This window comes from Hypanus sabinus, chromosome 5, assembly GCF_030144855.1.
Source record: "Hypanus sabinus isolate sHypSab1 chromosome 5, sHypSab1.hap1, whole genome shotgun sequence".
NCBI lineage: Eukaryota > Metazoa > Chordata > Chondrichthyes > Myliobatiformes > Dasyatidae > Hypanus > Hypanus sabinus.
In genome coordinates this window covers 167061704-167075948 of record NC_082710.1, presented here as the reverse complement: position 1 = coordinate 167075948, position 14245 = coordinate 167061704, and the positions used below count along the sequence as shown (strand labels likewise).

Genomic DNA, 14245 nt, shown 5'->3' with positions numbered 1-14245 from the left:
AAGACAGATCTCATTTCTCACAGAAAGGGACTTGAGGGGCAGCTGAAGCTGGTACATTACCAGCATTTACAAAAGCCCTCGGACAGGAGAGCTTTACAAACTTGGGCAAATGGCTGCATTGTCAGGGCCTGTTGCTGTGCCGTGACCCTGAGAGACTTCCCTCCCCACTGAAGTTGAAGTGGGGGGGGGGGGGCAACCAAAAGCCAGTGGTTACATCCGCCTCTCCCACCCTGCCCTGTAAATACCTATACGGCACCTACGGCAGGTCACCTCCCACCCCTCCTCAGTCCGCCAATCTCAGCCTCGACACTCCCCCTTCTGCTCCCAGTCCTTCACCCAAGACGTCGACAGTCCCCTCCCCTCCCCTCCTGCAGGTGCCGCTCGAGCTGCTGTGCTCTTCCAGCTGACCGTGCTTTGCTCCAGATTCCCCCGTCAGTTGGCTGGGGCGTCTCTACTTTGAACTGTGATGACGGATGGTGTGGGGGGTGGGGTTGATGTCTAAAACAGAACCGAGGACAGACAACAGGCACTGATCTCTTTGGCACTGCTCACAGTCTGAAAAGGAATGTTTGAAATCAATTCCAATAAATCCCAACGTGAAGCTCCCTTCTTCAGCTGAGAGAATTGGTCCGTCAGGACAAACCTGCCTGGATCTCGTTAAACAGGTAAACTCTGAACATTCCAGCCACTCCTGAGTAGTGTTAGAGCACATCCCCCCATGGCAACTGCTAACTGTTTATGCTCAGAAAAGAAAGGGCAGGTCACACTTACACGCACACACACACAATGCTGGAGGAACTCTGCAGGTTAGGCAGCTTCTATGGAGGGGAATAGACAGTCGACATTTCAGGCTGAGACCCTTCATCAGGGCTAGAAAGACACCAGGAAATAATTTCTCCGAGCAAGATGTCTGGTTTGGTGGGAAGAAGGCAGCAGCTCCACTAGGCTAGGAGTTTGGAGGAGATTTGGTATAGAACCAGAGACCCTTACAGATTTCTATAGATACGCGGTGGAGAGGATTCTGACCGGCTGCACCACAGCCCGGTGTGGAGTTCCAATGCACAAGATCAGAGGAGGCTGCCGAGGCTTGTAGACTCAGCCAGCTGCAACAAGGGCACAACCTTCCCCACCGGCAAGGACAGCCTCAAAAGCAGGCACAGCTAGAAGGCAGCATCCACCACTAGGGATGCTCCCCACCCAAGAAGTGCCCTCCTCATTGATTCCACTGTGGAGGAGGTAGAGGAGCTTAAAGACCCACAGTCAGTGATTCAGGAGCCTGAAGACCCACAGTCAGTGATTCAGGAGCTTGAAGACCCACAGTCAGTGATTCAGGAGCCTGGAGACCCACAGTCAGTGATTCAGGAGCTTAAAGACCCACAGTCAGTGATTCAGGAGCCTGAAGACCCACAGTCAGTGATTCAGGAGCTTGAAGACCCACAGTCAGTGATTCAGGAGCCTGAAGACCCACAGTCAGTGATTCAGGAGCCTGGAGACCCACAGTCAGTGATTCAGGAGCCTGGAGACCCACAGTCGGTGATTCAGGAGCCTGGAGACCCACAGTCAGTGATTCAGGAGCCTGAAGACCCACAGTCAGTGATTCAGGAGCCTGAAGACCCACAGTCAGTGATTCAGGAGCCTTAAGACCCACAGTCAGTGATTCAGGAGCCTGAAGACCCACAGTCAGTGATTCAGGAGCCTGGAGACCCACAGTCAGTGATTCAGGAGCCTTAAGACCCACAGTCAGTGATTCAGGAGCCTGAAGACCCACAGTCAGTGATTCAGGAGCCTGAAGACCCACAGTCAGTGATTCAGGAGCTTGAAGGCCCACAGTCAGTGATTCAGGAGCCTGAAGGCCCACAGTCAGTGATTCAGGAGCCTGAAGGCCCACAGTCAGTGATTCAGGAGCCTGAAGACGCACAGTCAGTGATTCAAGAGCCTGAAGACGCACAGTCAGTGATTCAGGAGCCTGAAGACGCACAGTCAGTGATTCAGGAGCCTGAAGGCCCACAGTCAGTGATTCAGGAGCCTGAAGACGCACAGTCAGTGATTCAGGAGCCTGAAGACGCACAGTCAGTGATTCAGGAGCCTGAAGACGCACAGTCAGTGATTCAGGAGCCTGAAGGCCCACTGTCAGTGATTCAGGAACAGATTTTTCTCCACCGTCAGACTTCTGAACGGTCCACGAACACGACCTCATTATTCCTTCTTTTCTGCATGATTTATTTATTCTATATTTGTAATTTACGTCTTTGCACTGTACTGTTGCCATAAGACAACATGTCGCGACACAGAACGTTGGAGTTCAAGTTACAACCACCTCTGTGAGATGCATAGATCAGACAGCAATCTCCTTCTGGTGGTACTGTACTCAGTCAGAACTGGAAAGTTTCACCAACTTTACTGCCAGTTTCCACCCTCTCTCCCTTTACCATGGTCCTCCTGACTCTCACCGTCCGAAGCCTCTGTGATCTGTGCCTGTCAGGCTGGTGTAAGCGAGTTTTTCAGTGCACCTGTCCATAGATGTACTGGTGCACATGACAAGTAAACTCCACTTTGACACTGAAGTTCCTGGTCTCGGGAGATGAGCTAAGATCCAATATCCACAGCTATCCTGACCACACCTTCCCCTCTGCCCCTCGCTTCCCTGTAAGGACTGCATTCAATTCTCTCATCTTCTCTGCTCTGCCAGAAACTGCAGACAGTTGTTGACACAGCTCAGCACATCACAGGAAACCACCCTCCTGTCTACGGACTCTCTCTTTCTCTGTACCTCTTGCTGCCTCAGTACAGCAGCCAACATAATCAAAGACCTCACCCACCCTGACAGACAGACATACTTTATTGATCCCGAGGGAAATTGGGTTTCGTTACAGCCGCGCCAACAAAGAATAGTGTAGAAATATAGCAATATAAAACCACAAATAATTAAATAATAAGTTAATCATGCCAAGTGGAAGTTAATCCAGGACCAGCCTATTGGCTCAGGGTGTCTGACACTCCGAGGGAGGAGTTGTAAAGTTTGATGGCCACAGGTAGGAATGACTTCCTATGTTGCTCAGTGTTACAGCTCTGTGGAATGAGTCTCTGGCTCAATGTACTCCTGTGCCTAACCAGTACATTATGGAGTGGATGGGAGACATTGTCCAAGATGGCGTGCAACTTGGACAGTATCCTCTTTTCAGACACCACCATCAGAGAGTCCATTTCCACCCCCACAACATCACTGGCCTTGCGAATGAGTATGTTGATTCTGTTGGTGTCTGCTACACTCAGCCTGCTGCCCCAGCACACAACAGCAAACATGATAGCACTGGCCACCACAGATTCGTAGAACATCCTCAGCATCGTCCAGCAGATGTTAAAGGACCTCAGTCTCATCAGGAAATAGAGACGGCTCTGACCCTTCTTGTAGACAGCCTCAGTGCCCTTTGACCAGTCCAGTTTATTGTATTCACAGGTATTTGTAATCCTGGGAGAAGACATTCCCTTTTCTGCCGTCTCCCAACAGGGAAGAGATACAGGAGCTTGAAGGCACATACCACCAGGCTCAAGGACACCTTCTATCCCCATTATCAGACCACTGAATAGACCTCTGGTACGATAAGATGGACTCTTGACCTCAGAGTCTAACTCGTTATGATCTTGCAGGTAGGTGAATGTTTAGGAAGTGGAAAGATATGGACATTGTGTAGGCTAACGGGATTCATTTAGATGATCACTAATTTACTTAGTCTGGCTCAACATCCCCGTTACGATCTTGCACTTTATCATCTACCTGCACTTTCTCTGGGGCTGTTACACTTCTTTCTGCATTCTGTTACTGTTTTACCTTGTTCTACTTCAGTGCTCTGTGTAACGATCAGATCTGTAGGCAAGGCAAGCTTTTCACTGTGTCTCGTACACGTGACAATATGAACCGAGAGCCCCACTTCTCCAGCTCTGCCGCACCTGTGCTAATACTTTCTACACCCGCGTCTTTGCCGCCTCAGTCCTTTAACCATGGATTCCCCCTCCCGCATGGTTTACACGGTTCTCAATTTCCCACCCCTCCATGTTCAAAGCAAAGTGCATGTACGTCACCATGAACAACCCTGAGGTTCACTTGCTTGTGGGCATACTCAATCAATCCAATAACCAAAACAGACTGCACCAACGGGATTAATCTGTTAACTTAGCAGCAGCAGTTCAATGCAATACATAATATAGAAAAAAAAATAAACAAGTAAATTAATTTATAGTATATGTAGATTGAATAGATTAAAACCGTGCAAATTGTATATTAATAAAGTGAGGTAGTGTTCATGGGTTCAATGTCCATTTAGGAATCGGATGGCGGAGGGGAAGAAGCTGTTCCTGAATCGCTGAGTGTGCGCCTTCAGGCTCCTGTACCTCCTACCTGATGGTAACAGTGAGAAAGGGCATGCCCTGGGTGCTGGAGGTCCTTAATAATGGACACTGCCTTTCTGAGACACCGCTCCCTGAAGATGCCCAGGATACTTTGTAGGCTAGTACCCAAGATGGAACTGACTAAACTTACAACCCTCTGCAGCCTCTTTCGGTCCTGTGCAGTAGCTCCCCCCCCCCCCCCCCCCCATACCAGACAGTGATGCAGGCTGTCAGAAAGTACATATACGGCACCATAAACAACCCTGAGATTCATTTGCTTGCGGGCATACTCAATCAGTCCAACAACCAAAACAGAATCAATGGGAGACCACACCAACGGGATGGGCACCAGCATGCAGAAGACAACGGGCTGTGGAAACAGTCAATGGATTATGTCACTTCTCTGGAAGGAATGGACAGCGTAGGATCTGCAAGTACACGGAGAGACTGGGATTACTATCCGGTGGAACTGCCAAATGCTAAAGGGCATAGGTTAAACGTGAGGGGGGAGAGTTCACAGGAGTGTTACGAGGCAATGTGTTTTTTTAAAACAGAGAGCACTTGGTGCCTGGGGAGATGGTGCAAACAGGAAGTGGCGTTTCAAAGGTATTCAGATTGGCACATCAGGGGAAGTGGCGGCCCCAGATATGATAACATGGTCATCCTCGATGTGCTGTGTGAGACTCTGTGTATCGTCTATTGCACCTTGGCCCGGAGGAACGATGTTTCATTTAGCTGTGCATGATTAATGACAATTAAACTTGATCTTGGCTGTATTTAAGATGGATTTAAACAGGCTCAGTACATGATTTGGGAGTGAATGGAGGGAATGTGCAGGCAGATGGGATTAGTTTGGGTTGCTTCGTGGTCAGTGCAGACACTGTGGGCCGAAGGGCCTGTGCTACGCTCTAAAGCACCTCGTCTAAAGTCCTAAAGCACTTCACCTTCGGAGAAGTCGAACTTGGACTGAGTGAGAACTGCTCAGACCTCATTTCCGTACGCCTGTCATCTTAGTTCCCCGTCTCACTCTGTGGCCCTCCACGTTATCTGTGCCCCTCTGTAATATCACCCCTCAGCCTCCTTTGCCCCAGGGAAGTGAGTGACAGCTTACGCATTCTCTCCTTATAACCCACGTCCTCCAGTCCCAGTAACACGCTTCGGAATCTTTTCTGCACCCTCTCCACAGCTTAATCACATCCTCTAACTCAGCAACCTGAACTGCACACGGGTCTCCGAGTGGGGTCTCACTGACACCTTGTAAGCTGTAACACGGCGCCCCAATTCTTACCCTCAATGAAGGCAAGCATGCCAGATTCTTTCAGATTTACAGAACGTGTCGTATCAGGAAAGGTTGAGCGAGCTGGGGCTTCTCTCTTTGCAAACTTGAATGTTTCACCAGGCAAGATTCTAGCCCACAAGCCAAGGAAAACAGCAAAAGTAGCATTCCTAACCTCCAGCTCATCACTGAGTGTGACCCTCTGGCACCATCAACCCTTTCACAGCCACTTCATGTTAAAATCGCTCCTGCTGATCTATGTTCAACCCTGGACAGATGAAGCTCAACAGGGGCCTGTTGGCTTTGCTCTTCACAAGAATGGTGTTCTTCACCACACACTCCCCACCCCCACTGCCTCTCCCCACTTCCTCTGGTATTTTGCTGGGCCTTCCCCTTATCGTTTATCTATTTCAAGTTTTGCTTGGTGCCACTTGCTTTTCAGGCAGTATTTTCCGAATCACAAATTTTCTGGGTAAAGTGCAGAAAAAGCTCTTGTTACCCTTGGTGGGACTTGCAACATCACCATCAATCTGTTTTTTTATACTTTCAGTGGAAACAACTACCCCCCCCCCCACCACCCTGATCCTTTCAAAACACTATGACCCTTAACCTCCTGAGGGTAAACAGTTTCCAGCTCTCAAGTCGTTACAGATTCCTGGTACTGACCTGCTAAATCAGCTTGTTTTTCAGAACTTCGTGCGTTTGTTGGGATTGAACCAATTTATACTTCCCTCAAGGAAAGCACTGAAATATTTTCCAGTCATTGTTTTAGTGTCCATAAACACATTGCAAGCCTTTCCTCTGGGGACTGAACTTAACCCTTCAGCCTGTGATACAATCACCCGGTGTTTCCAAAGGAATTCCCCTTCCTGCAGTCACTTCCCAATTCCTGTCTGGGATGTGGGCAACGTTGTTAGTCACTTTGCTGCTGGGAGTTTCCGTGGAAGGGTCGAACTACAGCGGCCTAGAGTGGACGCGGAGAGGATGTTTCCAGTGGTGGGAGATCACAAAACCAAGAGGCCAGCCTCAGAATAGAAGAACATCCCTTTAGGACAGAGATAAGGAGGAAGTTCTTCAGGTAGTGGGTGGTGAACTTGTGGAATTCAGCGTTGCAAGGGGCTGCAGAGGTTAAGTCATTATGTACAAGGCGCAGATTGGTAAAGTGTTACGAGGTGAAGGTGGGGGGGGGGGTTAAAAAACAGTCAGGTGTAGACTGGGCAACCAACACCTCTGGCAGCAGCCATTTCAATTCCCGTCCCCATTCCTACATTGGCGAGTGGGATTGAGAGGGAAGATACATCAGCCATGGAATGCTGGAGCTGACTGGTCGAAACCTTCTCCAATACTCCATGGTCTTACTGATTTATTGAGATTCATCACAGAACAGGTCTTTCTGGCTCCCCTGAGCCACGCCACCCAGCAACCCCTGATTTAACCCCGGCTGAATCAAAGGACAATTTACTAACTAACCAACCAGCCGGTACGCCTCTGGACTGAGGGAGGAACCCGGAGGAAACCCACGCGGTCACCGGGAGAACGTACAGACTCCTTACAGACAGCAACAGGAATTGAACCTGGGTCGGGTGGTGGGGAGGATGAGGGAGATGGAATGCCCAGTCCACGTCCAACAGTCCAATGTCCTTGGACGGGCACTTTCAGCCGGGGCAAAGTACCGTGGGCAAACCGGTCTTGTCACTGCTTGGGACAGAAGACAGGGCGGCCGGCCAGTTAACTGCAGTGTGCCGAGGGTCAGCTGTGGTTCAGCGCTCCTTACCCTCGGTGGGTGGTTCAGGGGGTGGGGAAGATCAAATGTGCTCACGCTACCGGAAGGAATAGACTCACAGAACATACGACATAGAACACGGGCAGGCTCCTCGGTCTGTGGACATCTGCACGCAACAAGATTCCAAATTAAACTAAATACCCCCTGCCTGTGTGTGGACCAAATCCCTCAGCCCCCTGAATGCTCACGTGCCCCTCAAAAAGCCCCGTATCCGCTTCCGCCACTGCACCCAGGCACCCGTCTGTGTAAAAGATTTGCCCTGCACACCTCATTATGTCTTGTGGTACTTTACACATCTGCCCTGCTTAAAGGATTCTGACTTGTGCCCTCATAAGTTTACAGACTTCGTTCAGGTCTCCCCCCAGCCTCTGATCCTCCAGTAAAAGCAACCAAATCTGCCCAACCTCCCCTTACAGATAATACCATTTAATCAAGACAGGTTCCTGGTAAACCTCTTCTGTGCAGTTTCTAAAGCATCCACATCCTTCCTGTAATGGGGCGAGCAGAATTGCACGCAATTCTCTTACAGCCTAACCAAAGTGTTATGTATACAGTATATATATCTGCAACATGACTTCCTTTAGTCTAACTCCTCGACCAGTGAACGCCACCTGCCTCCTCTATCACCCTGCCTGCCTGCGTAGTCACACTCGGCGAGTTATGCTGAAAGCACCATCGGGGTCTCTCCTCCTGCCTGTTCAGGGCTTATATCTGAAGCACTGCATATTCAGTGCCCCCAGACCCCTCCCATCTTTCCCACAGTCTCTGTGACCTCCTGCAGCACAAGAACCAGAACGGTCGGACTGGGTAACAGCTTCTTACCCCAGGCTGTTAGGCCTCTGAGCATCCCGCTACCACCCAGCACACGTGTGTACCGTGTCAGAACACCCTACCATCCCCACCACAACGCACAGACACACTCATCCTGCACCGGTCACTTTTCATCTCTTACTGATGCTTTCATATTTATACAACAGTTTGTGTCATTATAACAGTGTCAGTTATATAATACCGTCTGACCTAAACTGCACTTTATGTCTACCTGTCCGTCTTCAGGCCAGACCACTCAGCATTTTGTGCAAATAATATTTTGTAACTCCATATAGAATCATAACTATACATGAGCTGTGTCTGACTCTTTGCACCTTGGCCCGATAGGAACGATATTTTATTTAGATCTATACAAGCTTGTGGTTGAATGACCTAAACTAAACTGTGGACTTGTTCCTCAAGATCCCTCTGTTAACGGCCCCACCATTTACTGTCTTCTTTCCCTCACACCTGAGCTCCCAAAGTGCACCGCCTCAGTTTAAACTCCGTCTGCCGTCATTCCACCCAGATCTGTAACTTCTCCATATTCTGCTCTTTCCTTTGACAGCCCTCTACACCGGCAATGATTTCACCAGCTCACTAACCCAGCCACCTACGCTCTCATCCAAGTCATTTATATAAACCACAAACAACAGAGGCCCCAGCACTGATCTAGCCGAATTGAAACCAAGTTTAGTATCAGCGGCTTATGCCATCAAATCTGTTGCTCTGTGGCTGCTGTACAATGCAGTACAGAATTAAAAAATTATCAATTACAATAAGTAGATATAAAATAAATTAACCAAGTCATGCAAAAAGAGAGCGTCCATTGACCATTGAGAAATCTGATGAAGCTGAATTGAGAGTGGGGATGTAAAGCCTCTGCATTTCAATCTTACTCGCGGCCCAGCACAACCTGTCTCCAACGGGCAAGCCAATCTGGAATTCAAACTCTCCAGGCGAGTCCAACCTGCCCTGACAACTCATCCAGTCAGCATCCTGCTCAGCTTACAGAGCCTCGATATCCCCAAGTGAAAGGGGCGATCAGAACTTTGCACGATATCGCCAAGTGAAGTCCAACCGAAGTTTTATGTGCAGTACATCTGCAAACGTGGATCCCACGCTTTTTAACCCGCTGAGAGAGCCTACTGCTGGATCGGGTTGCAGAACTGTTATTTTTACTTTAGCTTGACTTTCCTATGATTGCCTGTATTTTTATATAATCTCCTGTACAGTTCAAAGGTTCCGTTTAACATCAGAGGATGTATACAATATACATCCTGAGATTCTTGTTCTTCACAGACACCCTTCAAGACAGAGGAGTGCCCCAAAGAATGAGTGACAGTAACAATGTTAGGACCCCAGGGCCCCTCCCACTCACCTCTGCACCCCACCACCCACCATAAAGCGTACAGGTAACTCTTCAGAGGATTTCCCAGCAATTACAGTACAGTTGCTTCGTGTTTTTCTGGAAACTTGCTCTTCATTATCAGGTTCTGACACTGCTTGAACCTGGCTATTGGCTATTAGTCATCACTGCAATTTTGTTTATCTCTAGTCGGAGCCCGAGACAACCACAACGGGCTTTTCCTTCGCTCTCTCCGCCTCCTCTTGCTCTTGTCGCACGTAGTAAACCGGCCGCACGCAGCAGGTTTTACCCTTCATCCTCGACTTCTGCAGAACAAGGGTATCACGATCCAGCACGACCATGAGGGACGTTGCCAAAATCCTTACTAAAATCCAGGTAGATACCACCCACCGCCCTACCCTCATTAATCAGCTCAATCAAATACTCAATTGAGGGGGTGTGATTGTAAGGTGATTGGAGTAAAGTATGGGGGGGGGTGGCAGAGGTAAGTTCTTTACACAGTGTGTGGTGGGTGCGCTTAACACCCTCTCAGGGGTGAGGGTAGAGGCAGATGCATTAGGGGCAGTTAATAAGCTCTTAACAAGGATGAGGAACAATGAAGTGCCATGTGGGAGGGAAGGGCTGGATTGATCTCAGTCGGTTTGAAGGTCGGCTACCATCGTGGGCTGAAAGACCTGCACTGTGCTCTCTGGGAATCACAGCACTAGGGGAATCGGGTGAGAGACGCTGGGAGTCAAAACTTATTTCCAGTGACGAGGGTCCGTGGTAGTAGTGAGAACTGTGAGTCTTTTCCTCCATTGCCCTGTAGGAGGGTACGTGCCTCTGGCTCGCAGCCACCCCTTGTAGGGTAAAGCACAGTGAGGGCTATTGACTAATAAATAGGGACGTGGATTGTGCTGATGTGGAAACAGGGAACTGCAGACAAAAGTAGAGACGCTAAATGCAGTAGTGACAACACCCTGCTTTCAGAAAGTTCACTACAGTCGCCCCTCCTTCTCCGCGGGGGATTGGTTCTGGGACCCCCCAAGGATACCAGAAAACACGGACGCTCAAGTCCCTTATATAAAATGGAATAGTATTTGCATATAACCTACGCACATCCTCCCGTATACTTTAAATCATCTCTAGATTACTTATAATACCTAATACAATGCTATGTAAATAGTTGTATTACTGCATTGTTTAGGGAATAATGACAAGAAAAAAAAGCGTGCACATGTTCAGAATGGACACAACCATCGTAGCTCTTCTGGGAACGCCGCTGCCACCTGCTCACAACACAAGTAGCGAACGGACGAGACACGAGGCGAACAATGCTCAACTTCCGGGTTTTCCCAATCCGCAGTCGGTTGAAACTGTGCATGCGGAACCCGCAGATAAGGAGGCCGACTGTAATTTTGTCACTCGCGTAACAGAAATGTTGGATTTGCTGTTAGGCCTGGGGAGAATCATTTTATTCTATCATCAGGACCTAGTCTATTATTTAATCTTCCTGTAGCCACCATTGTAGTTTTCCTGATAATCTTGTCAACTCAGAACACAAACACTGTGCCCAATTCCTCTTCAATAGATAAGCTTTGGCTGGTCTGCTGTGCACTAGTCTTTAATAAATCGCCCTTTACACCAGCTCCGTCTGAACTCTCAGTTTGTTCCTGCACCGCTCGGCTACCATCACCGCAGCCGCTGCCTGGCCATTTAGTTGTTTGTTGCATTAAGAGGCGGCTGCATCAGCTTCCCCTTCACGAAAGCACCTCATTGGCTGCGCAGCACTCGGAGATGACTCAAGGCTAGAAAAGGACTGACATTAATGCAAATTCATCCGTTTTGCTTCCTCTCACAAAACACCAACTTATTTTGCACAAGCAGCCGTTCAGGTCAATTGCCTGTAAACCACACAGCTTGAGGGAGGAAATGAATGTGTGCAAACTCACACACAGCACAATTCCAAACAAGGGCCACAGATAAACACATCAGCAGCTTTGGGGAAATTCCTCCCCCTCCAGCCTGTGCTGTACGATTTCTCATCTGCAGCTGAACTTCCATTTGCCCGTCCACCTCTGGTTTTTTTCCCCCCACAGCACCAAATTCAGGAACGGATACTATCAGGTTTGAGGAACAGGAGCCTCCAAGTCCCACGCCTCCAGGTTCAGGAACAGCCACCAGCACATACGCGGAACAGGAGCCTCCAAGTCCCACACCTCCAGGTTCAGGAACAGCCACCAGCACATACGCGGAACAGGAGCCTCCAAGTCCCACACCTCCAGGTTCAGGAACAGCCACCAGCACATATGCGGAACAGGAGCCTTCAAGTCCCATGCCTCCAGGTTCAGGAACAGCCACCAGCACATACGCGGAACAGGAGCCTCCAAGTCCCACGCCTCCAGGTTCAGGAACAGCCACCAGCACATACGCGGAACAGGAGCCTCCAAGTCCCTCACCTCCAGGTTCAGGAACAGCCACCAGCACATACGCGGAACAGGAGTCTCCAAGTCCCACACCTCCAGGTTCAGGAACAGCCACCAGCACATACGCGGAACAGGAGCCTCCAAGTCCCACACCTCCAGGTTCAGGAACTGCTACTTCCCTTCGGCCATTAGGTTCCTGAATCAATCTGCACAACTCCACAGCTACTTCAGCCATGGAACACTACGGACCACCTCTTGAGCTACTAGTGTTTGACTGAGTTGATTTTGTACGATGATCTTGTTTTGCAGAGTCTTTTTTACCACTAGATTGTACAATTTCATATATAACATATTTTGTTTGCTGTGACTGATGCTGGAAGAAAACTTTTCATTGTATCTGTACCTCACCGTGCCTGTGCATATGACAATAAATCTGATTGAAACTTGAACTTGGTATTTCTTGACGCCCAACAGACACCTACCAACATACTAAAAGCTGGGGGGGGAGCTGAGCATTTGTGAAGGGGAATGGACGATTTGGGTCGATTTGGACTGAAAGAAAGACGGGAGGTAGCTGATATAAAAAGGTGGTGAGAAGGCAGAGCAAGGGCTGGCAGGTAAGGGGTGGATAGGCAGATGAGGGAGAGGGGTAGAGTGGGAATGTTATCGGAAGCTGGGGGAGATGACAGGGAGGAGAGACGAGGGGATGGTGGAATCTGATGGGGGTCACAGGGAGGGAGGTGGGGAGGGCAGATGGTGATAGTGGGGGCATCACGTGGGTGATGGGCAGATGGAGAGGATGGGGGAGAGAGAGAGCCAAGGCGACGGGGGCCAGCTGGATAAGGAGGGAGGAAAGAGACCGCGGCAGAGCAGTTACCGGAGCTGGAGAATTCCCCAAGGTTGTGCCCGGCAGTGGGGCAAGCCGAGGGCATAGAGGCTGGGGAGGGGAAGAGGAGAAGTGAAATGGCTGGGATGGGGAGCTCTAGATGGCCCGTGGCGGATGGAGCAAAGCTGGTCGGTAAAGCAGTCTATCTGTGTCTGTCTCACCGACAGTGGGCGGCCTGTTGAATGGTCCCATTTAATATCAGAGAAAGTATACAATATACAACCTGAAGTTCTTACTCTTCACAGACACCCACAAAACAGAAAAATCCCCGAAGAATGAATGACAGAAAAAATGCAAGAACCCCCAGAGCCCCCTGCCCCTCCCACACACAGCAGCAAGCACCATCAATCCTCCCCCTCTCACCCCCCACATTGTGTTTTATTTTGAGCTGGAGGCATAGCTTGTGTCTCCATAAGCCCATCAACCTCAGCAGACCGGTTCTCAGGAACTGAAACTAGCTGGACTGAGTACTGGGTACACCGCGACATGCAAGCTGCATGAGTCATTGAGGTAAAGGGAGCGTGTAAGGTATGTAATGTGCTGGAGGTGGGAGAACGTCTGTGACACTGATCTTTGAAGGGGGCACAAAGGGAAGTGGGCAATTGGAAGGAATATAAAGAGAGAAAATGTGAGATTATTCATCCTGGTAGGAAGAATAAAAGTGGACAATGAGATTTTCCCCTGGGAGCTAGTAAGAGCCCAATGGGCCAAATAGCCTTCTGTGTCAATACAAGTTGAAGTGGGAAGCTGGAAACTGTGAGCAGCCAGAGGCTCTGGTGTGATGGTTTGCTGAATGCCTTAACGCTCACATGACGGTACACAGTTACAATATGATTGTAGAGTGACTGTAGACTCACGTGATACGAGGGTCCAGAGTCCCAGGGACACAGCCTCAGGACGGAGGGATGTCTCTTTAGAGCCGGGATGAGTAGGGATCTCTTCAGCCAATAAGAATAAGATTTTAAAAAAATCAATCATGATAGAAGGGCAGAGCAGATTCGATGGGCTGAATGGCCTAATTCTGCTCCTATATTATATGGATTGCAAAGGGGTGTGGGTACAGTAATGGAAAGGTCTCATACAAAACTCCTGTCAGACCATATCTGGAGCATTTTGATCCTTGTAACTGAAGGAGGATTACTCAGTATTTGGTCTGGAATTGAGTGCAGTTGAGATTGATTACACCGATTCCTGGTTATGATAGAGTGAGATTGCATTGTACTTACTGGAACCTAGATGATTGAGAAACCATCTCATTGAGACATGCAAGGTCCTGAGAGGGACTGAGAACACAGAGGGTGAGACACCGCCTTCTGAGGCTGCAGAATTC

General features: G+C 49.2%; 1 long non-coding RNA gene across 1 annotated transcript; it reads left to right on the top strand.

Moving 5' to 3' along the window:
- The first annotated feature begins 484 nt into the window (after nt 1-484).
- On the top strand, nt 485-12523 carry LOC132393808 (uncharacterized). Its single transcript, XR_009512088.1, has 4 exons — nt 485-665; nt 3458-3648; nt 9814-9999; nt 11703-12523. It is a non-coding gene; the product is annotated as an uncharacterized LOC132393808 (long non-coding RNA).
- Nucleotides 12524-14245: the final 1722 nt, after the last annotated feature.